The sequence below is a fragment of the Mauremys mutica genome, chromosome 11, assembly GCF_020497125.1.
Source record: "Mauremys mutica isolate MM-2020 ecotype Southern chromosome 11, ASM2049712v1, whole genome shotgun sequence".
Taxonomy (NCBI): Eukaryota; Metazoa; Chordata; order Testudines; family Geoemydidae; genus Mauremys; species Mauremys mutica.
In genome coordinates this window covers 31,931,318-31,959,113 of record NC_059082.1, presented here as the reverse complement: position 1 = coordinate 31,959,113, position 27,796 = coordinate 31,931,318, and positions in this window count along the sequence as shown.

The following is a 27,796-nucleotide window of genomic DNA, read 5'->3' as shown; positions in this document are numbered from 1 at the left end:
TCAAAGAGAGTTTGTATGAAGGAGTCTGGGTTAACCGGACAGAATCTATTACACAGGGTCCACTACTGTATTACTGAGTGCATAGGTCAATTGCTTTACTTTTATGGGATATAGTCATTATAGCCACTACATGGTAACAGTGACCTTTTACAGCAACTCTCCCTCTCACCTGGTGGGAGGCAGTGGCAGCACAAATAAGGGGCATGAATAGAGAAAAGCTCAATACAATAAAGCAGGAATGTAACTGTGAACGGTGACTGAGCATTACAGTGTACAGCTGTGTTTTTCCAACAGTGGGAACACAGCATTGGAATGATTTCTCTGCAGCATGTAAACTAGGTAATGGAAAAGTAGTTGTCGGATTCCTGTGCAGAAAAAGCATTTATGGAATTCTAGGCGCATCCAAGACTGTGTGTTGTAAGGGGCCTTGGCCCATTTCCCTCCTTTCATCCCTGAAATCTTTATCTATGTAGCTAACAGTTCAATAGTTTATTACTAAGGTCCCTATCTGTTGGTCTAGCCATGCAAGATAGTTTTAGTTCTGGATTCTGTTCAGGTTATTTGGTTTTAATCTGTAATTACCTGAATTGGATGATTTCTGGCTACCTACGCAATGGCTTCTCTTCTCATATGGTACCACCAAAGTTGAGATCAGCTGAGGCACTCAAGTGCAGCTTCCTGAAGGGTGACTGATGGGCAGGAGTTTTTCAGAGGAGAGCCCTTTTCTCTGGAGCTCCCTCCACTCTGGGTCTGACAGAGTCACTCTGCTGAGTACCATGGAATTGCAAGCTCTCTCTGTTCCTGCAGGCTTTCAAGAAGAGCATGGGGGCTGGGGGCTGGGGGTGGGGAGGGGAAGGGGAGAGAGCATGCACTCAGGGCCACGGAGATGGGCATGGAATAAGAACATGAATAGAACAGGATAATCTGTTTCAGATTTATTTGTGAGATTTGTTACTGTGTGTGTGTGTGTGTGTGTGCGCGTATGTGCCCAGGGCAGAAGGCCAGGCAATTTCATTTTGAAAATTTTAAAAATAAAATAGTACAAATAAATTAAAATACTTTATCCTAGACTGAAATAGGCTCACCCTTTGCTTTCTCAGCCCCTGGGACAACATTTAAATATGTCTTTCAATTCTTAAATGGACTAATAATGCAGCAGCGTCATTTTGCGCAGAACTTATTTGTTGGTCCTTTTGAGACAGAGAAATTCTAAAGAAAAGAGCTGGATGTTTTATACCAGAGGTACATTTAGAAATGTTGGATTAACTGCTCTGTGCAGTAATTCAATCATAGACCAAAGAGAATCCTATAACTTCTGAACAAATCCAGTCAAGGAGTCATACTTTCCAAGTTCTCTGCTGTAGAGAGCCTTTTGAGTTAGAGTTTCTCTGTAATGTACTGCCTTCATTATAGCACTGCATTTGCTGTCTGTGCGGATGGGGATTGAATTACATATTGGCAAAAGCAATTTTCTTGTGGCTGCCCCCAAGAGGCCTGCATTATAATCTTCTTGGAGGCAGGTGTCTAAAACTCGTGGTCTGAAGGCATTGAAGTGCACATGTTGTTGGTTGTAGCTCTCTGAACTGCACCCTGCAGGGAAGAAGGTTCTTTCCTGAAGTTATTTATGCAATGAATCTAAAGATGTATTTGATTATTTTACTGTATTGATACATACAGTACAAGCTTTTTTAGAAAACACAATATGAAATATTACATTTCACGCCATCACATTCCCATCTAGATTCATTCTTCTGTTAAAATATGTCTCTGTTCAAATATGCTATAGCTCATGTAACAAGCTCTTCTCTTCCATGTTTCTTGGGACTTTTCCCTCCTGACACTGTCCCTAACTAATACAGCTGCTAGAAATTGTGCCTCCTTCAGGTGTAAGGCTGAGGCAGATCTGCTAAGGCAGTGGTCTCCAACCTTTTTATGCCCAAAATCACTTTTTGAATTTAAGGGCACCACAAGATCTACCCATCTCCTTCCACAAGGCTCTATCCCTTCCCTGAAGCCCCGCCCCACTCACTCCACCCCCCCGCTACCCCCCCGGTCGCTCGCGCTGTCCCACCCTCACTCACTTTCACTGGGCTAGGGCAGGGGGTTTGGGTTCTGGAGTGGGAGCCAGCTCTGGGCAGGGGTTCGCAGTGTGGGAGGGGGCTCCGGTCTGAGCCTGAGACAGGGGTTGGGGTGCATGAGTGGGTGAGAGTGCAAGCTCTGGGAGGAAGTTTGGGTGCAGGAGGAGGCTCAGGGCTGGGGCAGGGGCTTGGGGTGAAGGAGGGGGTCAGGGCTCGCACAGAGGGTTGGGGTGCACGAGTGGGTATGAGGTGCTGGCTCTGGGGGGTGGCTCAGGGCAGGGGTTTGGGGTGCAGGAGGCAGTGTAGGGGGCTGGCTCTGGGAAGGGGCTCTGGACTATGGCAGGGGATTGGGGTGCAGGAGTGGGTATGGGGGGCTGGCTCTGGGAGGGGGCTCAGGGCTGTGGCAGGGGATTGAGGTGCAGGAGCGAGTATGGGGGACTGGAGGTTGGGTGGTGGAAGAGAAATGCTGGTCCAGCATAGCCGGGTCTGCTGTACTCACGCTACTCCTGGTCTTAATGCTGCAGAGCCATTCAGAACCTGCCCGTTGAATGGGGCAGCACTTACCTCAGGCAGCCCCTGCCCCATGCCGCTCCCGGAAGGGACCAACGCGGCTCTGCATGCTACCCCTCTCTGCAGGCACCGCCCCCGCAGTTTCCATTGGCCACAGTTCCCCGTTCCCAGCCAATGGGATCTGCGGGGGTGGTGCTTGCAGGCAGGAGCAGCGTGTGGAGACCCCTGCTCTCTCTTCCTCCAGGGCCGCAGGGCTGTGCTGGCCACTTCCGGGAGCAGTGTGGGGCTGGGGCAGGCAGAGAGCCTGCCTTAGCAGCAGCCTCGCTGCACCACCAGAGATGGCAATTGACTGTGAGAGTCCCCAGGATCAACCAGTCGATCACGATTGACCAGTTGGTGACCACTGTGCTAAGGGGAGGACAAAGTGATAGAACAACAATAATATCTAGCCCTTATCTAGCGCTTTTCTTCAGTAGATGGTAAGTGCTTTACAAAGAGCTTTACAAAGAATGTCAGTATCATTATCCCTGTTTACACGTGGGGAAACCGAGTCACAGAGGTGCAGTGACTTGCCTAAGGTCACCCAGCAGACTAGTGACACAGTTGGGAGTACCTAAACTAACGGGAATATAAATTATGCCCAGCTCTCAAACTGTATTACATGTCCTGGGGGCTCATTCTCCCCAGCCCCTGCTCCACTCACAATTTGTCATTGGTGGAATGATTTTATCTTGCATTGTAGTGTGCAGGGTGAATCTTACCGGCCGTGTTCTTCTGCTCACCTGTGAAATCAGATGCTTAGGGCTAGTCTACACTAGAACCACTACATCGGTGCAGCTGCCCTGGTGCCGCTGACGCACATATGGTGAAAAAACTCTATGCCAAGGGGAGAGAGTTCTCCCATCGGCATAATAACTCCACCTCCAGGAGAGGCAGAAGCTATGTTGGCACTGCCGACGTAGCGCTGTCCACACTGGTGCTTAGGTCAGTATAACTTACATCGCTGGGGGGGGATGTCTTGTTCACACCCCTGAGTGACATACGTTATAGCGATATAAGTCGTAGTGTGTACAAGCCCAAAGTCAGAAGAGCATAGGCTATGTATTGATTATGACTCTGTGCCATTTCACCAGCCCACAGAGCTCAGGGCTGCCCAGTGTTCTGCAGTTCTCCTACACTAAGCAGTGGTGTGACAAGATAGGATAGCTCTCCTAAGTGCAACCTCAAAACAGGCTTCTCGTTTCTGTACAGCTTTGATGTTGCTTCCCCTTTCGCGCTTTGCCCTTTTTCTGCACCCACCCAAAATGTCCGTTCTAGAGCCAAACCATGCACTCATCATGTTCTGCACTCCCTGATGGGGGTGGGGAATGGGATCCTGGAACTTCCTAGTGGGAGAACAACTGGGCTGGCTGTCCCATTGCTGGAAGGGGGCGCCCATTGTACCCTTCTTCTTAGCAAACAGCCAGGCTTGCTGGCTGCACGCTCTTTCCTTCTCTGACAGGAGCCACATTGTCTTCCTGATGAGTCCTCCACCTAGATTGTCAGGCTCCTAGGTGATCTGGGGATAGGGTGACCAGATGTCCCGATTTTGGGGTCTTTTTCTTATATAGGCTCCTATTACCCTCCACCCCCGTCCCGATTTTTCACACTTGCTGTCTGGTCAACCTATCTGGGGATGATTGCTTTCCCATTCTTGTGTGTCAGGCCATGGTAATGGTAGAGCATCGTGAGGGTCCTGTCTAGCTGGTGCAGAGGGTAATTTCTCTGCTGGAGGATCATGCCATTATTGCCTAGTAAGGATTTTAACTTACCCAGGGTATTTGTGCCAGAGTCACTGAGGCTCATGTCATATTTTATCACCCATATGTGATTCATAAACCATAATTACAGTGCACACTGCTTACAGTTCCTCATTCCCCACCACCTTGCACCCGGTGTAATCATTTACAGCTGTGTAAAGCTGGTGTGAAATACTACCACCAGTGTTAGTGAATAGAGAATCTGATGAGTAAAATTTCACACCCTCTTCCTGCATGTGTAAATGACTACACAGAGCGAAGGCAGTGGAAAAACGGGCTCTCGGTGTTACAAGTGTAGATGACATTAATTCACATGTAGGCATAGCCATCAAATGGCAGTAACAGAGCATCCTGCTTTGTTCATGTTTATTGCACTAGTTATTATCTTTTCTCTTCCCTCTGAGTCTCTGAGCATAGCCCCAAAACCTTCAGACGAGCATGCAATAGATGAGCCATAATACACAGGCTTTTCTTCTTCTTTTTTTGGCTTCTGATGTCCCATTATTGACATAGGGTTACATTGGATATTATCACACACAGAGCCTCACCTGATTCTTTCACACAACCCTATGCAAATATGGGAGGTTGCAGTTTGACAAATTACGTTGACCATTTTTGGGGGGGGAAATGTCACTGAACCAGGTCACCAGGATATGACTCAAAGAGGGATCAGAGTAACAACGTGGTAGACATAGAAATGGGGTTTCCTGGTGTGTTTTGTGAAAGAAGGGAAAAGGTGAGATCTCTGTGACACACAGGCCCATTTGGTGGTTTACTACTTTGAGTCAGCAGCTCATGTCAGACCTGACACATACACACAGTTGTCATGATATATACCAAAAGGTGGCATGTACTATATCATTGGAAAACTAATATCTTGTGTGATATATGTACAGGTTGTGTCCAAAGAGCTCTTGACACAGACTGTTGGGTCCTTCAGCCAAGGGGATTGAAGTCTCTGGGAACTGAATGTAGGTGAGAAACCTGCTTAGGCAAAGATTGTTACTCTAAGAAGAATATTTTTACTTTTGTTTGTTTTTTACCCTTTCTACCTTTATCCCTTATACTTGAACTCACTTAAAAACCTCTCTCTTTTTTGAGTAAATATACTTGTTTTACTTGTACTATAAACCAGTTCAATGCTGTGATTGAAATAAGAGTGTTTGTCAAATCCCAGTTAAATTAATGAGCTGCAGTGTATTACTCTTTAAAGGAGCAACAAACTTAATAAGGTTCTGTGAGTGCTACAGTCAGGAGGACTGGACGCTACACACCAGGTGGTTTGAGGGAAATTAGAGACTGGGAGAGTGTTGAAGTCACCCTGCAAAGAGGCCAGGGGAGGCCAGGGTGTGACCTGCACGCTTGTCTACTGGCTGTTGGTGTCAGGGATGTGAGCCACTGCAACATAGCCTTTAAGGCACCCAGAGTTGCAGGGCAGGTGGTGAGGCAGCCTCTTACTTGTTTGGTTTGAACCCCAAAATGTCACAATCTCCTTGGATAGTTACTGCTAGTGCTTTGTTTTATATTATGTTATGCAGGATCAAATCTGTCCTCATGCACATGAGAGCAATTCCCTTCAAAATCACTTTACTACCAGCTTCTATCTATACAATGCTTGCTATACATTTGTGTTTTCGGGTCTTAAGTGCAAATGCATTTTACTCTGGTTGTCATCACGTTTCAGTGTCTTGTATTGAATAAATTGTTCGTTGGACAGTGTCACCTGTTTTCAATTTCAGAACCTATATTCAGAGGCCAAGTCTGTTTGGTATTTGGCTGCACTGCAGTATGTTTTCATGCCAGCATAATACCCGATGTTTCTATTGGAAACAAATACAAGTACTACAAGAAGTCAGCACCGAGACATATAGTAAACCTTTTTGCAGAATGGATAGTCCTTGTTTATTTCCCTGTCCTTGAAAAGATTCTAAGAGTGGTTCAAGGTGATGTGGATTACAGACAGTCATATAGGAACATGATTTTTGGTAGTGCTCAGAATTAAAATGCTTTTGGCAGCCATCCTTGCCATTTAGACATGATTTCGGTATCACATTAAGTTATATGGGTGTGCAGGATTTTGAAGAAATGCTAGTCTTTGTTCACACCAATTGTAGATTAAGCATGTACTTAATCAAGGGGAGTGTCCTCTCAGCTTTTTTTAGATGAAGAAACCAGGGCTATAGACATTGCCAGTTCAGAAGCTATTTGGCCTTGGCTTAATGGTTATTAGCTCAATTGGAACAGCCATCAAATTTGCTTTTGTCTTCTCTGTTATAAAACTGTCATTCTCAAATTTAGCATTATGAATGAACTTCTCAGTACAGGATCCCTTTTCAGTGGGTAAAAGGCAGGGCAAGAACTGGAGGTAAAGAAATAGTTGTGGATTTTGCACAGTCAGACATGTCTGGACAAATGTTAAAGCAGGCTGTGCATTTCTTGTTATACTATAAACAAACTGAATATAAAGTTATCGCTACTTGTTTTGGTCAGAGCTTTAGTGTGTGTGTGTGTGTGTGTGTGATGAAACAATTCCAAAAGGACTCAAATTAAAGGATAATAGAAGGCATGCCTGGTTTACAAGGCCATAGAATGCAGTTACTGAGTGGATAAACTGTCCAGGAACCACATTATTACTGAGTAAAATAAATCACTTATAGAAGCTTTGAAAATTCTTCAGACGGAGTGACTGAGTGTGGTGGGGTCTGTAGCTGAGGTCTCCTTTTTAAAACTGCTACAACTCGTGCTGAAATGCCAGGAGAACTGCAATACATGACTAAGGTTGAAGCACCAATATCACCATCTGATAAGACTAATAAGATCCCCAGAATGTGCTTAACTGTATGAGATCCTGATTTATTATTTTTTAAAGCAAAAGAAAAATATCATTAAAAATTAACTTTTCTGAACACTATGGGCTTGATTGTGACTAAGCTTGCACTGGGTCAGGAGAGAGTGCAAGAAACTATGACCAGGATCTAATCAGACTCGTTGCCCCACAAGGAGTACAAGGATTGATTGTGTCCAGTGCTGATGGTGGAGCTAATCTCCTACAAAGTGGGGAAAGAGGAGAGAGTGCAGGGCTATAACCCACCCACTACACATTAGCTGGTCAAGTTGGGCTGGTGCAGTGGGGGAACACACGCTTCAGCCTTTCAAAGGGTGTAGGAGTCGTTGCTCTGGCTGATGGCTTTGTTTCTGTCTATGGTATGTTTAAAAAAGGCATTTCTTCTACACCAAATAAGCAAGTCATTAAATAACGTAGACATGCTTATGCACCCTCTTAAATTTATTATAGCATAAATATGCTGTAAAACATTCCATGCTATAGATGAATTGAATGAATGAATGGATGAATGAATGAATATTTATCTCAAGCTTGAAAATGGCTTAGCCTCACACTTGACCATGGATCTTAGGTGTCATTCATGTTGCACACCTGATTGTGTGTTACTCATTCCATGAAAAACCATGCGTAGGCACATGTGATGTGTTTGGTAACATTTTACTGTTTCCCGGAAGCTTTGTTAATCGTATTACTAAGTATGGGACATCAAATTACAGGTATCTTCTAGCTGAGTCACCACTAAGAGTTGACTTGTGTCACCTTATATAAGTGATAGAGTGATAGTGACATACAAAAATATGACATGTATAAGTATATATAGTACACTTTAGTATTCAAAGCATTAGAGTTGATTGATTAGAATGATGTCACATGTTAACATGCATGTACAGTAATAGTGCACATGCAAACAATATTCCTAATTAACTTGTTTATTGTAAACAAACACACAGAAATGAACACATAAAATCTGGTTGGATTTTGTAACATTGTTGCATGGGTTTCTGTTAATCATCTCCTAATCTCTTAAATTCTTGGACTTTTCATTTGCAGCATATCTCTAATAAAATATATGTACATGTGTTAATATAGTCGCTGAGCCTGTGCAATAACAATTGGCTTTGGGGAGCTCTTCTTTATCTTCTCATACAACATGAAAGGGAAGGCAGGAGCTCATAAAGCACTTTTGTTTTCCTTTGATACATCTTGCTCCAGGGAGCAGGAAGGAATGTGAAAACAGGTGTCTCCCAGATTTCACCATTCTCATTATATCCTGTTGTACCAGTTCCAGACATCATAAAGCGTAACTATTTGCAGCAGTGATCTAGCTCAGAAAGACAATTACACATAGGAAGACAACTGTACGAATAGAACCCAAACTTGACAGTATACACGTGTGTGTTTTGGTTGGTTGGGGCGTATTTGTTTATCCTCTTGTGTTGACAAGTTTAAATATTCCAGCCCTGGATGAATTTTACACCTCCACTTGTGTGCATGTAATTCACTTTGTGCAAAACAACCATAGTGCGTACAGTATGGTGGCAGTTGGGTGCTCAGCTGCTCTGTCCAAAATCAGGATCCTAATGCAGATTTTTCGGTGAACCACGAAAAGGTGGTTGAGAGGATAGGCTCCTTTGGATAGCCATAACTGGTCTTGTTTCGACATATAGAAGGGTTGCTTGAGGGTGGCTGCAAATATAAACCTAGGAGAATAAAGTTTCCTTAATCACACAAGTTCTAAGCATGCCATGCGGCAAGCTGAGTGTATACAAAGAAATATGCAGTGAAAACTGTTCAATATAGAATATGTTGAGAAATACCATAGATGGGAGAGATGTTGCAGGGAAAATTCTTTTAGCTTTGGGGGGCTAAATGTTGGTTTTAATTTTCAGGTCATTAGTAGAATGCAGCATTGCATCTGTGTTTTGAATTGAAGAACCTCGTTCCTTCCTCAGCTGCACTCCTAGGACTGCAGTTCTCCAATCCAAAACACCCTAGAAGAGAAATAAAGCCTTGTGTTTATTTTATTTATATTACAAATATGGAACGCATAAACATTACTTCACAAAAATATCATCATTTCAGCACAGGCGTAAATAGCCAATGAGTATGTAGAAATAAACGTAGGTACGCAGAACTCTGTGGATATAACCCATCATTTATACACCAGAGAATCTGATTCTAGTGCATTTCACCATAGTGAAGTTAAGAATGCAAATCCTTGTGGGCTCCAGTTCTGGTTATAGTGAATTTTGGCTTAAAGTGAATGTGTGCCAAGATGCGGGAGGAGGAACATGCATCTGTCTTACCCTTTCTGTGGCCCTGATTCAACAGCCTATCCCTACTCAGCAATGTACATGGGAACATTTTAAGTGCATAAATGCTCTGATGAACTGTGGCCTGTGCCACAAACTGCACTATGTCCAAAGTGATGCTGCTATAAAATAGCAGTACCCAGTAGCACTCCACTGAAGAATTCGCTGCCACGTGTAACAGAAGAACCAAGCCAGGGCCAGCTCCAGGCCCCAGCATGCCAAGTGTGTACTTGGGGCGGCATGCCGCGGGGGGGTGCTCTGCCGGTCGCCGGGAGGGCAGCAGGCGGCTCCGGTGGACCTCCCACAGGCGTGCCTGCGGATGCTCCACCGGAGCTGCGGGACCAGCGGACCCTCCGCAGGCACGTCTGCGGGAGGTCCACTGGAGCCGCGGGACCGGCGACTGCCAAAGCACCCCCCGTGGCGTGCCACCGTGCTTGGGGAGGCGAAATTGCTAGAGCCGCCCCTGAACCAAGCACACATGAGCACGCAAGAAGTAGCTCACACCACAGCTAGATTCTATATTAAATCCTGTACGTGTCTGCCAAAGTGAAATACAATTTTGCTTTGGTTATTAGGGTGGCTGTATCAGGGCTCTACTTCTCTCCAGAAGTCTCTCTAGCGTGGGATTCCAATAGATGGTCTTTGGCCTCCCCACATATTTGTAATTCCCAGTTATGCATATTATTACTGATGCTATGAATTGCTTTTAGGAGAGTGAGTGTTTGGGGATTAAGAGCACAGCAAATCTGTGTATCTAATTTACGAGGACAACCTACTGCAGCTCCACAGATTGTCAGTGATGTTACTTACATGTTGTGTATTGTGTATGGATACTGTGCAAGAGAATTTGAAATGTATGTGGGTGGTGTTTGCTTTATGTGAATTTTTGATTTGGGATTCAAATGACCTTAAAAACTCAAACATATCCCAAGCTGTTGATTTTTGGATGGTTTCACGCATGCACAACCCCACCTAGCTTTGTACAATTTCCGTAGATTGGCCCAGGGTCATTAAGAGCTCAACTCTGCTTCATTCAGGTTAGTGCACCTTGGCAAACCTTGCCTTTGTTTCAGGTTTGTGATGAAGCACGAAGGCAAGAAATCTAGCCTACGTACAGATCTCTCTCAGCTCCACTCCCAACTCCATTTAAGTTCATTGCATCCATTTCTGTGTGTGCTTGATTCCCAGTGGAGCCTTCATAGAGAGGGGGAGCTCTGTAATGCAACGAATGGGTTCACATTAAAACAGAGTCATTTCCTGGAAGAGAACACACTGCAGAGGCAACTGCAGATCCCTGCCCGCTGGCACAAATACTCCCGAGCGACACTACCAGTCAAGGACATGAATGGTTAGTGCCCTTAATTGTCTTACCAGTTTCTCTTGTCATGAGCTGGTTTTTTCATCCTAGATATGAGCTCTTCTTCATTACTTTTTCACTCAGCGCCTGGCTTAGTTTTTTGCTGGAAGATGGTGTAGGTGGTTGTAACTTGCCCAATTAAGTCAGCAACCGTGTAGTCTGTTGTAGAATGTGAAAACTTCTTGTTTTATATCTTGTGACTTTGCTTTATGGAAACGAAGGAGACCAAGTGAAAAGGTCAGGGTCACTCTGTGTTTTAACATTTTTGTTGTTCTGTTGAGAGCTCCCTAACTACTTTAGGTGTCACAGCTTCAGTCATTTAAGAGGTCGACTAAAAGCTACAAACCCTGTACAGTAAAGCTAAGCAATCATTCTGACCTTTAAAACTGGAGATAATGGCCAACGTTGTGGCATGGTGACCTTTCAGTCCAAAGTGGGCGGTGATAGTTCATTTTCTGTGACATGATTTTGGCTTTTTATTCTTAGCTACTTTTTTTTTTAATTGGAAGTATGTACAGTGTGAATCAGCTTCACCCCCGAACTCTGGTGGCTGTTAGTAATGTGCAAATGTCTGGCGGCACCGCAGTTATAAATGAGCTCGCTCACAAGACCATGCTGCATATCTGCACTAATTGCCCTTGCTGCAGATATAAAGAATTAAGGCTTAGTTTAATCGTGAATACTGGCTTTAACAAGAATGGCCCAACTCATTATGCAAGTTTCTTAGAGTTTTACAGAGATGGCAGCTCAGATGAAATGTGAGGTGAGTTTAAGATCTGATAAGTCTTCCATCAAGGAGCTCTGATTTGGAGGATCTTATCCTTTTCTGTCTTGTGTTATCTACATTTGGTGGTTCTTTGAATTTTTAAAATCATAGATTACTGAGAGGCAACCCCTCACCCTCCTTCCATCTCGCAAAAAACTCCAGAGGTGTTCAGATCTGGAGTTGGGGTTTGGGTAAACATCTAAACATTACTGATTAAAAAAAAATGAACAGGCTTTTATTGTTTTTTTTTTATTTTTATCATGCTTCATGCCTTCTCATGATTCACAGCATAAGTGATCGCTATCTGGGATCAGTAAGAATACCAAGTGCATCTGTGATAGAGTAGTGCAACTGACCATGTGCATATGGCTGTGGGGAGGGAGTGATGTTCCTCTGAGGCATCTAGTTCAAGCCACTGTCAGAGACCTGATACCATGGTTAATGTTATTATTTATTATTATTTATTTATTAATTTGTATTATCATGGTACACAGCAGCCCCAGTTGTTGGCTTGTTCCAGGGTGGCAAACCTAATGTTCTTAAAATTAAATCTACTTTTCTGAAGATTCCTCACGGCACCCTAGCTAGAAGAAGATCTTTTATTCCCATTCCTGAAAAGATGTCAAATTGCACTCTGTTTTGGGCCCTGTGCAATGCTGTTAGGCCAGGAAAGGCTTTTAGATGGTGCTGTTTTCCTGACCACCTCCGTTGGCCTCCCGGAGTCTATTTTCAATGCGACTATTAATGTCCCCACTGTATTTCTGCTGTAACCTGTTTTATGGATCAGCATACTAGTGTTTCGGACTCTCTCATGACTGAACAAATCTCCCCCAACTGGTGATATGGTATTTCTGACAATTAGTGACCGGAAGATTTTCAGCAGAGTTTAGAAATGTCTTTTCTATGCCACTGCTTGCTTGAATGAAGTGTCGGAGATTGCCAGCGAGATGGAACACTACTATGTTAGGCCCTGATGCCACAATGGCCCGTGCATAGGTCTGTCAAGGCCAGTGGGGCTCTGTCCAAATGCAGGATTTTGCCTACAGTGAGCTCAATACAGGACTTTATTGGGAATGAGTGGAGGAAACTCCGTTTCTAATGGCATCTCCCCTCAGGTTAACTGTACTGTAACTTGTGAACCACAGCTATTCTGGAAATTAGGTTAGTGCAAGAGCTGTAAAAGTTTTGATCAGACTGCTGCTGATCTGCTAATAAAGGAAGATTATCCCCATACTTGTGAGTGTGTGACAGGATTTACTTCTGCAAGATGTTCCACCCATCAAGCAAATCTGTCTAGCGGAGTGTTATTGACCTACTGTATCTATTTAGGTGTTCTGTGGTCATTGTGGTTGAGTCTGAACACTTAAATCCAGCTTTTATCAATACTATATATTTATTATTATTTGCGCAGAATTAATGTTCTGCACAGAATTTCATTTTTCCCTGCAGAATTGGTGCTGCAGTGCTGTTGGCTACCACTAGGGGCCGCTGGACCCAGCAGAGCCCAGCTCTCCTTGCAAATACAGGACACACTGCTGAGTGGGAGGGACAGCTGGAGGGTTCCAGACAGCTGCAGTTCCTAGCACGTCCTGAAGGAAGAGGGAGGAAGTGTGGGTGTCTGGGCTGGGGGGCATCCTGCAGCTGGGCTCTGGTGGGTAGGGAGGGCGGGAGTCTTGGCTGGGGGTGCCCCATGGCTGGACTCTGGGGAGGAGTTGGCGTGAGTATCTGAGACCAGAGGGACAGAGTTTTCCTCCAAGATATGCCCGGCTGGCACATCTGACATATCCAGACTGAAGCGTCCAACAAAAGCATAAGATAACAGACAACAGGAATTGGGTTGTGTAGGAGTTTCTTTAACTCTCTGTTCCTGGGGGAATGTTTTTTGTTGTCTGTATTGTTACAGACATAGTAGCTGACAGGTATTTTGTTATAAATTACCAAAATAATTGAATCTGGTGTGATTATATTGTGTTATTTTGACAAATAGAATATGCAATTTTGCAGAATTTTAAAATATTGTGTGTGGAATTTTTAATTTTTTGGCACAGAATTCTCCCAGGAGTAATTACAGTAGATCCTAGAGGCCCCAACTGGGGCCAGCTTGGAGCCTCATTGTGCCACGTATTGTACAAATACATAGTGAAAGACAGTCCCGCTCATTAAGAGCTTACAATCTAAATAGGCAAGATGGACAAAGGGTGGAAGGGAAAAGAGAGGCACGTAGAGGTGAAGTCGTTTGCCCAGCATTACACAGCCGACCAGTGGTAGAGCAGAGAATTCCACCAATCTGCCTACTAGAGCATAAGGCCCACTCTGCCTGCCCGTTGTTGAAATAGGATTGAGTCTGAGAATTCTCAAAAAATTCAGACGGTCCCACACCTTTCTGGAAAACGCAAGAGTCTGATTAATTTTACTTTTTTAAAACATCCTTTGTCCTGGCTATCTCTGTACTTCCTGGTTGTGGCTGAGACTGAAAGTGGAAGTGTTTAAAGGTCTGTGATAAAGGTTCCTCTGACTGTGTTTCCCAGGCAGAAGTAAGGAGCACGTCCAGTCCTTTCATGCCTGTTCTCAGATACCCAACCGAGGCTCAAAAGATTCTGAGCATCTACAGTTTTCGCCTGTTAGTCCAAACTGATCTGACACTCCAGGCCTTTTGAGTGTCACCTAGTATGAAGTTAGAAAAGTTTTAATGTAAGTTTGTACAGAATTTGGTTTCAAATATTATTGTCCTTCTGGAGTCTGCCCCTTCAAAAAGTTCCCCTGTGATGTTAATTGCTAGCTCTTGCCTGTCTGTATGGGAGACTTTCTGTTGACAATGTAAGAAAGCACTCTGTTGTAACTTCTTATTACAGTGACAATTTGACAAGAAAAAGTTTAACCATAATGAGCCCTCTACTGCAGCATCCCAGACAAACTTTGGCCCAGGAGAAGGGCTGCCTTTCCATTAGGGAGGAAATGTACTTTTATTTCAATTTACTTCACAAGTCCAAATTCTCCTTATTTGCCATGGAACCATGTCACGGATTATACGCTTTTGTTCCTGAGGATTCAAGTAGCGAAGCTTGCAGGGAAGCTCCATCCGCATCATATAAGTTCCCCTGGCTTAACAAGAAGTGTGACAATAGCACTCTGCTACTTCCATTGTTTGTATCACATCTTCACACCCACTAGCTCAGGAACAGAGTGAATGAAATGTGCTTGGATGCTTTGTGGCCAAAAAAAAAAAAAAAGGCAGCTTTTTGCTGCTTCAGAGGAAGCAGTCTTTTTTATCCTTGTTGTTTTTGTGTTCACATAATGGTGTTATCCTTGGGCTTCATAGAAAAATATGAAAGGAGGGATCTAGCCAGGAAACAAATACCCCGGGATATACACTTTTAGGCCTAGTTTACACTATAACTGAATTAGGCATTCCAGTTAAAATACTGTTATTCCTTGATCCATCTGCAACATGGTTAAAATTAGTAGTGGTCCTGTAATCAGGCAAATCCTTGGATCTGTGCACTCATTTACAATCTTGGCATAGACATCCTAGAAGTGTCTAAGGGACACAGCTATTTTGAGGCCAGCTCTACTCTAGAAAAGGCTTGCTGGTATATCTGTGCCAACAAAAGTTTCTAGTGTAGCTTTAGCCTGAGTCTGGTAGGGATGTAATTGAAATCTCAGTAGAATGGTCACTCTCAAAGGTTTCAACCCAAGTTGAATAACAGAAGTTATTTCCACTAATTTGGGCCTAAGTTTAACAATAACAGCTTGTGATAGTTTGACAGCATAAGCACAGTTGAGCTATGGTCAAATCTAAATCTAGCTCTTTGTCCTCAGACCAAATTCTAGCCTAAACCTAATCTGAATCTAAATGTGGTTTCCTCAGCCCATCTACATAAGCCCATTTTACATGTCTTTTTAATTATAAATATATCTTACCTTCTCCTTCCACGCTCAAAAGAAATGACATGCAGGCCAATTCCCTTTATGCCATCATAATCAACTACATATTTTGGGTGTCATCTGTTTAGGACCCCACACAACCCACAACTATACTCCTGCTCCAGTTGGACCCTTCAGATGTTATAGTGAGGTGTTGCTAATGCTAGTGCTTGTATTGAAGTTCAGAATAGCTGTTGATGGTGTTTTTCGTAACAGCCACTGTAAAGAGTTTACCACAGGAAACCTTGATTTTACACGAAAGGGAAGTTGGAAGAAGAGGAGAGAGCTACAGTATGGGCCAGATTTTTCAAAAACGTTGTGTTTTGATTTTCAAGTCCTCAGCACCCATCATCGGGGCTAGATTTGGAAAAGTGCCCAGCAGTTGCCCTTGTGATCCTTACAGTCAGATTTTCCGAAGAGCTGAGTGCCCACCAGGCTGAGTGCTTCTGAAAATCTGGCCACTTATTTTGGTGCTGAAATGGGAGCTGAGCTCTTTGGAGAATCTGACCCTCTTGGGGGGAAGAAACATGTAATTCTAAAATCAGTTCAGGCAACAAACATGATCTTCTTCTTGATGCTGATCTAAAGCGACAGTTCTGAGAGCAGTGTAGTCTTGAGCCACAATTTTTTTTTTTTTTAATTTGAAAAATTTTGGCTGAGGTGAGTTGCTCTCTGCTGCCCATGGGTGATTATGGTTGTAGGTGTCGCAGTATTATTTCCTCAGCCTGCATGGGTCATGCAGCTGCACTTAGACACTATCTGGTTAGACTCTCAGCCACAAACGGTTCGATAAAGGTTAGCCAGATATTTGAGCTTATCAGAGAGAATCATCCCTGCTGTAAAAGCTGCATCTTGACTTGTAACAATAATAGGATTCCAGCAATCTTTATTTTATTATCTCATCTCTTTCATACAAATATAAATGTGGTTAGATTTTAACTGAGCATTGTCAGGCTGTAATTTGTGCATGGGTTTACCCACATCATCACGTGATAGTGGTGCAGCATGTTGATCTTGTATGTCTTGCTGAGTCCTGCAGAACAGCTTTCAACCTCTCCGAAACGTTGCGTTTTTCCCCTTTGCTACTCTTAAAGTAGTATTTTTATTCCTCCATTAAATGGAAGCAGGTAATGCCAATATGATTATGCTGGAAGGTTGATTGAGGATCTTGAGCAATCTTTCGTAAAGACTAATCAAATAACATTTTGGACAGCCATTTTTTGATTAGTGTCATTATGACTAATGACATTTGGTTAGTGGTGGAGAGGGTTTCATAGCAGAGGTGAACTAGGTTCTAAATTTCACTTGAAAGAGGGCTTTATATTTTGCTTTTGGATTTGAATCCAGCGGCTAAAAAAATCTGCTGCTACAGTCTGAAATTTCTGAAATGATAAAAAGAAAGTCTAGCAGTCAAAGTTTCTGGCATCTTCTTTACTGGGGCAGGATTCAGGGGACCTGGGGTCTTCGGTGGCGGGGGGGGGCCCCCCGCCACCGAATTGCCAATGAAGACCCAGCACTTCGGCAGCAGGTCCCAGGGCGGAAGGACCTCCCGCCACCAAGTTGCCGCCGAAGACCTGCCCCGGGACCCGCCGAAGTGCCGGAAGGCCCCTCCCGCCACGGGTCTTTGGGGCACTTCGGCGGCGGGTCCCGGAGAGGAAGGACCCCCCCCGCTGCCGAATTGCCGATGACGACCTGGAGCAGAAGAAGCTCCGGGGGCCCGGGCCCTGCGAGATTTTCCGGGGCCCCCGGAGCGAGTGAAGGACCCCGCTCCAGGGTCTCCAAAAAATTCTCGTGGGGGCCCCTGCGGGACCTGGGGCAAATTGCCCCTCTTTCCCCCCCCCCCCCCGCCCCGGGCAGCCCTGTACAGGGGAAAAAATTAGATTTTTCTTTAAATATGTAATATATTTTCATATACATATAATAATTACTTTAAAATGTTCCTTTGATTTAAATCAACAATCTGACAAGCTGGTGCAGGATTATTTTTGTTCTCTGACTGTGCAAGTTTCTTTCAGACCATGTCACCGCCACCTCTTCTATGTAATAATCTAGACAGTCAGACCTGGCCCTCACACTGTGCATCTCACATGTCGTTCAGAGGCAGGAATTGACTTTGTAATCAGCAGTAGCTCAGAAGTTAAAGGAGGCAGTTTGGTGGTTAAAATGCATGGCAGTCTTGGAAAATTCCAAAGCCTTGTCTGGTATCTGAGGATGCTAAGGCCTCTTCCTAGCAAATCTTCAACATTATGCATGTCTGTCATTATAACAACTACTACCATTTTTATATCACATTATGGGCCGAAACTAGCTCTGTCACACCCATCCAGCCCCACTGGAGTCAGTGTGGATGGATCAATGTAACCAACAGCAAAAGTGCTATGCAACCGTTAATTAATCCTCACACCACCTCTGAAGGGACTGCAGGGTAACTGTTACATATGTTTTACATATGGGGAAAATGAAGCTCAGGATCCATTAACAACTTGACATGGGCCACACAAGGAGGCAGTGGCAAAGCCACGATGAACCCTCAGGAGTTCCAAACACCCCACCTGTGCTCAATTTTCTATACCCTGCCACCTCTCCTAAAGAAATGGGAAGGTGCTTGCACCTATCCTTTCTAACTTTACCATTCTCAGTGCAGGGTCAGCGGTAAAGTTCTCATTGGCAGTAACGAAAGTCAGTGGGAGTCAAGCCCATAGGCACAAGTGGCAGCTTAAAAATCAACCCCAATCTCTGAAGCAGTTTGGCTCTGAATGGTAAAATCATTGTAAATTCCATCTGATGTATTTCTTGTCTCATTCGTTTGTACTACAGTAGTACCTAGAGGCCCTGTAGTGTTAGGCTTTCCACACACACAGAGTTAGGCTCTGCCTCAAAGAGCTCACAATTAAAATACACTAAACCAGTGGTTCCCAAACTTGTTCTGCCGCTTGTGCAGGGAAAGCCCCTGGCGGGCCAGGCCGGTTTGTTTACCTGCCCCGTCTTCAGGTTCGGCTGATCACGGCTCCCACTGGCCGCGGTTCGCTGCTCCAGGCCAATGGGAGCTGCTGGAAGCGGTGTGGGCTGAGAGATGTACTGGCCGCTGCTTCCAGCAGCTCCCATTGGCCTGGAGCCACGAACCATGGCCAGTGAGAGCCGCGATTGGCCGAACCTGCGGACGGGGCACGTAAACCGGCCCGGCCCGCCAGGGGCTTTCCCTGCACAAGCGGCGGAACAAGCTTGGGAACCACTGCACTAAACAGGCAAAGGGACATATTATTATCCCCATTTAACAGATGAGAAAGTGAGGCACAAATTGATTAAGTGACTTCGCCAAGGTCAAACAAGTAGTCTGGGAATTGAACCAAGGTCTCTAAAGTGCTAGGTCTCCCTGTCCAGTGCCCGACTCACAAACCAACCTTTTCCCTTAATGCTGTTAGAGAAAGAGAGAAGAAACACAAGACCTCTTCTGAAGCATACAGGGGCTTTAATTACACAGAAGCAAATAAAATTTAGCAGAAGTTTGTGAGCACTGTAGCTGCTTTTCTACCTACACCTTAACTTGTGTGTGTGTGTTTTGTATTCATGGACTGACAGCTCTAGAAACCTCTCTTTATCTACAGAAAAAGTACAGTGTGGACACTGGCAGGGCAGGATTCTTCATTCTTCCTTAGTGTGACTCACCTTCACCTGAAGGGACCACTCACAGGTCAGATGTGGATTCATTCTCCAGGCCCATTCAATAGGTGACTTCTCTTGTGAGTCTGCCAACTGTGCTGTCAACCCTTATGGCAAAATCCCGTTGAATTTAATAAAAAAAATGATATATTTTCTTTGTTTTCTGAAACCCCCTCCCAATTAATTTAATACACAATCTCTGTATCCTTACAGAATTCTGTAGAATGATTTATTTTAAAAAGTTGTAGAAAGGATATTTAATTAAATTCTAAAGTTTTCGGAGTAACATATGAAGCACTGTTTTGATTTCATCCCTGTAAAATTGCATTGAACATTTCCACAAGGGAATTAATGCAGCTGTGATGGCATCTGTGACAGTTTTCCATTGGGAAGTGGACTGAGACCATCTTACTCATGTGCCACCTACCACTTGTCAGATCCTGTTAATTTGATAGCCATGTATTTGACCCAGTAAACCAGAGTTGAAAGGCACCATACCCCAATTCCCATCTCCTGAGTCATAGATTTCCCCACTACCTATGACATTTTAATGCTGATTCAGTTTTTTTAAAAGGATACAATGTGTTATCCAAATGATTGTAGATATCTGCGCGTAGAAAAAAAATCTTCCTGTGTTAGTCACACCACATTGTTCATATCAAAGTATGCAAACTCTGTTACGAAAATAACCCAAAAGTCAGTGTAAGTTTCCATTCCCATTTTGAGACATGAACATGAATGTTTGTGGTTAATTTGTGAACATTAAAATGTCGTTAAAGAAATCGTGAGTGTTACCCTGTGTCTGGTGAGTGCCACGCCTTAGCAGGTTGCAGGGAGAGAGCAGCACCTTGCAACCCAAGAAAAGGCAACAATCAGACAGATATCTGAGCCAAAATTTGTTGCATCGGCCTTATTTAATTATACCCCAAGACCCAACTCTAGACTTTAACATTAACATAGATTAGCCATTCCTAAATAACTAAGTAAACATATTCACTTCAGTCACATTTATACAGCAACATTTTATTTTATGCAGGACCCTCATGTTGGCGATCCACGATTGCTGAATTATTGCCCCCAGTTTCGAATGTGCTTTGAGGTAGCGTAGTGCTTTGTTTCAGCTCAGTCTCAGATGTACTGGAGTTGAATGGTCGCAAGTTTTTTATTGTATGGTAACATAATTTCAGTGTGTTGGTAGAGGTAGCGCTCAGTTGTACAATACCATGCTCCTCATGAGTGCCAAGTCTCGTTGCAACTGATAAGTGTTGAATCCTTTGTCCCATTGCCTTCAAGTGCAGGTACCTCAGTCTCTGGTCTATATACAAAGTAGCCATTATAGTGGTTGCCATTTTCTTACAGGATAATTGTTTCCAAAGAGCTATACTGTGCTATACTATGTACTAATACATAATCCCAACCCAGCTAACTAGGTGTGGAATGAGTGTATAGGAATTTAGTAGTATTCCTTTAAATCATTTGTGAGCCCTCTAGTGGCAATCTCTATATACCATACACTATATATATGTCAGTAGCCAGCTGGAGCTACAGTATGTCGATTGCTTGGCCTTGAATGTCACCCTTTAGTAGTTGGACAGTGTAAAAAGTTGGATGAGACTGCTACTACTTCCAGTCTAAGGACCTGATACAGCACAACAGGACAAAATAAAAATTGAGTGAGGAAAGATTGTTGCCCACCCAAGTATTCAAAAATCATGTGTCAGAGCCTGAAAATCATGAGATTTTTAAATAATAATGAATGTTTGGTCTTTTTTATTTGCCTTCTGGGTATTGAGCCTTTGGGGTTTACATTTGAAAATGTTTCTTTGCCACCACAAGGGCTAGAAACTTACTGTTTTTTAAATAAAAGCCCAGACAGACACAATATAATTCCAGAAGTTGGGCTTTAAGAAAAACAAGAAGTAATGGGAGACTCACAGTTAAACTGTGAAAGTTGGCAACACCATAGGGCAGTGGTTCCCAAACTTGTTCCGCTGCTTGTGCAGGGAAAGCCCCCGGCAGGCCAGGCCGGTTTTTTTTTTACCTGCCCCGCCTGCAGGTTCAGCCAATTGAGGCTCCCACTGGCCGCGGTTCGCTGCTCCAGGCCAATGGGAGCTGCTGGAAGCGGCACGGGCAGAGGGACGTACTGGCTGCCACTTCCAGCAGCTCCCATTGGCCTGGAGCAGCGAACCGCGGCCAGTGGGAGCCGCGATCGTCCGAACCTGCGGGCGGGGCAGGTAAATAAACCAGTCCGGCCCACCAGGGGCTTTCCCTGCACAAGCGGTGGAACAAGTTTGGGAACCACTGCCATAGAGGATGACAATAGGCAAAAGATTTTACTGGATCAGTCATGGCAGGCAGAGGAGCAAAATGAGTGGAATGGAAGAAAGGGAGCTCAGCAACCCAGAAGGGGTTAAAACTTTGCCCCAACTTTGCTGACAAGATGTAAACTTCAAGAACAATAGCAGCTCTAGCCCACTTCCATTTCAAGCAGTGGAGACTACTCCACCCCTCATTTTTGGGAGCAAATATCTGGAGGCGTCAAGGGAATCCTTGTTTTTCTCTCCAGATTCCCAGGTATTACCTCCGGAAAGATCATTCTGACTGATTCATCAATGCGTCCACCATCCCCTGGTGTTCTATAACCCAAAGTCTGCCACAAACAGGTGCTGTGCTCTGCCCAGGGCAGCAGCTAGCAATGTTACTAGCTAACTAAGAAGGTGTTCGCCTATTTCCGAGTGTGCCTGTGGGTGTTTTGGTTTGGTTTTTTGGGGTTTTTTTTCTCATGTTTTTCTCCTCTTTTTCCTGTTTGTAGCTGTTGGTTTATAATCCCAGACACCTCTAAAACATAAAAACACCAACAATGTGCTGATTATTTACTTTAATGACACGTGGCCACACCTCAGTTACACGGCAGCTAGAGGAGGGCTCAGCCACCTACGTGGGGTGGCAGAATGAATAAATTCTTTCAAAGCTTATTTCGGCTGCAATGTTGCAGCGGGTAACAAGTTGGGAAATAAATTTTCCCCTTATTGTTTGCAGAGACAAAGATCATAATGAATCACTTCACCTTTGGTAAGTCTCTACATTTTTTTCCCCTCCTCTCCCCCCTATTATTTTTGGTGTTAAACTGTCTTTGATTTTCTTTGAACTTTTGGTGGTGTTACACAGGCAGGTGGGTGGGTTCTTTTCTCTCGTGTGGTGTGACAGAGCAAAGATCGTTATCTTCATTCTTAGAATCAGTGTGCTGCCCAGGGGTTAGCAGCATTCTCTAAAGTTAAAATGATAGCAAAATCCTGCTAAGGAGGTGAAGTTAATTATGCTGCTGCACAGTTCAGCATTTTCTTCTCAAGTCTCAGAGATCTCGTCTTAGATTGTACGCTCTTTGAGACAGGGATTGTACTTTATTGTTTTGTACAATAATCACAGTTAAAAAAAACAACATATAGATTAAACTATGGATCACTACGTCACATGGTTGATTAAGAAGACAGCTGAAAAGTAGAAAGTCAAGAAACATCTCTGTTTTCAACTTGAACATGGTGTAAATCCCATTCTCATTTGAGGCTCTAGGCTGCCTTGATCGGGGCTGCGCAGGAAAGGGACTTGGAGGGGTTGTTCTGCAGAGGGAGTCCCCAGGAAGAGTTCTAGTTGACTCAGCCAGAGTTGTTCTTGGTTACTACCAGGGACCACATGCTGCAGTGGCAGCTCCTCCATCTTGGAAGAGTATATAGCACGTCCTCCCTGTCTGTCCCCAGTTGGTGCAGAAAATGGGGGTTGAGCTAGAATCCCATGCCTGTCCCATGTCTCCTTGTACCTTTTAAGAAGGCCAGTACAGCCACAGATGTCCTACTGGAAATTCCATATAAAAAAAGTTAAACTGGTTCCAGTGGGCCAATAAGGTTTTGGAAAAGAGCAAGGGATCTTTTGGTTTATTGGCTCCTGAGGCTACTGGGCCTCCCTCCCAATAAACTCACCAGAGACCATTTCAAGGATTCTGAAGGAGTCTACTGGAATATCCACTGAGATCACCATGCACAGGCTCTGTTGCCATATCCAGTTCATGGTACAAGGGATGAGAAGGGCTGCTTGTGCTCTCCTTCCATTCTCTGTTATGCACTTGTGCAGTGTGCTTTAAATCTTCATAACACGTGTAGACCGAATACTCAATACCTTTCAGGACTGACCTCTGTGTGTTTTATAGCCTGGGCTGGATTCTCAGCTGCACTAATGTATATCTAGAGCCTCTCCACTGAAGTCTAGGGTATGATTTCAGATTTGCGATGCTGTAGCTGAGAATAAAATTTGATCTATACAGTTTTAGCAGCTTTGTTATTTTAATGGCTGTTTCATCCATTATTCTTTAATCTTAATGTAGTTTGATGCCCAGAAAAAATATTGTTCCAGTGGGATAATTAATTTAATCTAAAGGTTTATCATAATTGAATTTCATAATTCAATATTTTCAGTGTTGGAAGTATTTTGCTTTAGTGGCCATTCATTTCAGATGACTGTTTTTTGTTAATCTATACTTGTAGATTTAGGGCAGAAATAGCATTATGGTTTTATCCTTTATGCAACTTCCTCTACTTATTCTCATTATTATATATAGACTGAAGCTTATGATGGGACCTTCCGTAGAATACAGTTCACCTACAGTCACAAGCGTCACTGCACTAACACTGATAGTAATTCTTTCTAGCAGTCACAGAACTTTGTCTTTACAGTAAATATTTGCATGTACAGTGTAAGGACCCTGATCCGACAATGCACTTAAGCACTTGCTTAATTCTAAGCATGTGAGTAGTTCCATTGAAGTCAGTGGGACTACTCACATTCTTCACTTTTTTGGCTGGATCAAGGCCAGGCCCATGCAGAAATAAGCCCTAAATGTTTTATAGCCTGGGACTGATCCTGTTCTCTCTTATCCTGGTTTAAATCAGGAGTGATTCAAATGTAAGAGCAGAAGCAGGCCCACTGTATGAGAACCAAATCATCCCCCTGCAGATATGTACCGCTACTAGTCACTCAGCACTACTGTTTTAAACTGTATTTTCATGGGTTAATGATTCAGCTGTAAGAAATCACGCTGAGCTGAAAACTGACATCCACCGTCTGATTAAACATTTGGTGCCAGATGCTGATCACATGTATTCCTGTGTAAGTCTGGAGTGACTCAATGAAGTCAGTGTAGTTATTCAGTATTTACGGAAGTGCAGCAAGGCTCTGACCTGTTGTTTTATTAGCATGACATTGTGACTAGAGAAGAGGACTGGGAGCAGAACTCATGGACAGTGCTTTTTGCTCAGTCACTGACCTGCTGTGTGATACTGGGCAAGTTAATCTTGGTGCCTCAGTTTGTCCATCTGTAAAATGAGCATAATAGTGATAGTTAGGCTCATTTAGGGTAGTCGAAAAGTGCTGCAAGTTTTAATTAATATGTAGAGATGCCTTTCAGATCTTTTTGATCAATAGTGTTATATGAGTTCAAATAACTTATATTTAGGGGAAGAAGAGTAATATCTATTGTTGAAATATAATGGGAAGAAAAAGATGATAGTGTCCCTTTAAAAGATATCAGGTAAAATTAGGTCCCCAAGCCAGGAAAGTTCCAGTCAGTTTCAGATAAATTATACCCTTGTCTTCCTCCAATGGGGGTGGCGGTGGGGGGGAAGAGTCATACTCCCTGTTAACTGTCCCTTTGGTGCTTTTGTCAAATGAGTTTTAGTGCAGGAGCTGCTAAAAATATAAGCCAATTTCTTTCTTCATTTAAATATAATGCGTACAAGAAGTGTCCTTTAGCACATCAAGCTGGTGCAGGTATCATCAGACCTAGAATCTGAATAACAGGAGTTAACATGCCAGTGTCCCTGGTAAAGCTGGGATGTAAATCAAACCACTGAAATCAAGAGTTTGTACTTGTTAGCCTCACAATATAAGATGAGTCTACTCTAGAGGGAATTCCTTTCCTAGGGTTCCTCCTTGAGAGGTTAGGGCAAAAAATTAAACAAATATCCAGGTAAATGTGGTGTCATGATCAGTGTTCTGCAGTTATTTCTGCCTGTCAGACATTATTTGAGTAGCACAATTTTGAACCCTACATTTCTGGTTCATAAGTGTTTGTGCATTAGCAGTGTTGGAGACTGGCTGACTGAGCAAGATAAATTCCATTTCTTTAGATTTGTGGTGGAGGGTAGAATTTAAGGGTTTTGTTATACTAATTAACATGAAACATTATTATATATAATGCTCACAGGTGCACTCTGCAAGATAGGTATATTCCACAAAGTAGTGTGAAATACATATGAAGATATACTATATGAACAGCATGAAAGAAATTAGTTAACGACTAGTTTTGCTATTTATTAAGTAAGAACAGAAGCCTTGAACATTTTCAAAATTATCGTTTGTGATTTTACCTAATTAGCAAAATAATTTCATCTGGTCTGTGCTGTTAAAAATTGGAAAAAAAAATGCTAGAAATTTAATAGGTAACGTTTTAACCCCCATAATAGATTTTTACAGAAATGTGTCATGTCTCGCTTAGATCGGATATGACTTTAAGGGACATATTTAATAAAAGACAATCATGATCGCTGTATGTTTTGTGCGTATTTCTTTTATGTACATCATGATGGCACCAGCATGCCAGCATTAAAGGTTTCAGTCTCTACTCGCGTACACTGGTATTGCTCCACTGACGTATATGGAATTCCCCTGATTTACTCAGCATGAGCGAAGAAGCATCTCTTGGCAGTAAAGGAGTGTGCAAAGACGCATTCACAAAAATGTGTATAAATGAACCTTTACTTTTTAGAAGTCTGGCCCAAATGGAAGATTAATAGGCACATGACTGTTGGGTCCTTACATAATAGGTATGATCAGGAGTCCAAATTTTGCAAAGTTCACCAGTACTTTTAAGGCTGCAGAATTACTCAGTAATATAATGTATGCAGTGTTGTAGCCATGTTGATTACAGGTTTATAGACAAGGTGGATGTGGTAATATCTTTTATTGGACTAATTTATGTTGGTGAGAGAGACAAACTTTCAAGCTTACATGGAGTTCTAATTTGGGAAACATACTCAGCGTGTCACAGCTAAATACAAAGTAGAACAGATTGTTTAGCGTAAGTAGTTAACACATATTTCAAGGGACCACTCAAGGTGATGTGGCCCATTAACATCCCTCCAGTCAGAGGGCCCTTTTTTCCCCCTCCCTCCTTTCCCCCCTATGACTGGAGTAGTGTTTACAGGCTGCTTCACCTTGAATGGTTCCTTGAAATATGTGTTAACTATTTATGCTTAACAATCTGTTCCACTTTGTATTTAGCTGTGATACTCGGAGTAGATTTCCCATACCTAAAGAAGAGCTCTGTGTAAACTCAACAGCTTGTCTCTCTCACCAACAGAAGTTGGACCAATAAAAGATATCACCTCACCCACCTTGTCTCAATAATATAATGAAACTTCATTGCTGCCCACATGCAAGGAAGAAACATGAGGCCAAAGTCATTCGTTGACATACTTCACTGACTTCAGATCAATTTGATCCACCATGTCTGCCATTTTTAAATATCTTTAGTCATCCAAGAAGATACATTTACATTAGTGAATGTATTTTTTTCAGCAGCCTTTCATGGCTTCTGGACAAAATGTTGATGTTTGTAATGAAACAGATGGTTTGTTGTTTTTAATTTTCTGATAATATTTTTGGAATAATGTTTTGCACTTAAAATTCTGCAGTTCAGTTACACTGAATATTGCTAGTAATTGTTAAAATATGTGAAAATATCACAATTTAATTCTGAGACGTTTTAACATTGCTGTTTTTAAAAAATCAATTTTAAAGTAAAAAGAACAGTAACTTTTAGGTGGATCTGAGGTACAAATGCACACAAAGGGAGCTTAGTCCAGGGTATAGTACTGAAACTCTGGGTTCTCTTCTCTGCCAGAGTCTGTAAATAGCAACAGTTCTTACCCCACCCTCAATCTAGAGGCAAAGTCAGTTTCCACTTGGATGGAAATAAAGGAAAGAAAGCAGAGTTTAACTAATAATGGAAAAAGCAGCTGTTTTGACCATGATTTTAAGATTTGTCATCACTATCGTTTGACTTCGTTGTTTGCGTGAATAATATTTCTCTGGATACAGCACCTAGTACAATAATAATAATAATGTCTAAACATAAGAAACAGTAACTACATTATTTCCTGAAGTTTAATATACTCCAAGGCATTCAAAATGAAATTAAAATCTGTACCTACCCGTTGGGAGCATTTGTGCTCAGCAGAGAGTGCAAACTGACACGGAGGCATTACACAATGGTATAAAACCACCAAAAATAAAGTCAGTGACTCAAAAAAAAAAAATCTCTGTGCCAGGATATTTTGTAAATTTCTCTGGGGAAATCCCACAACCCTTCAAGAAACTTGACCTCATTTGCATGTTCTGATTAAATCACTATCATGCTTTTCTTTTGACTTTGTATAGAGAAGGAGAAAGTAGTTCTCCAGAAAGTCCCAGGAACTTTTTACTATCACACTGTTAC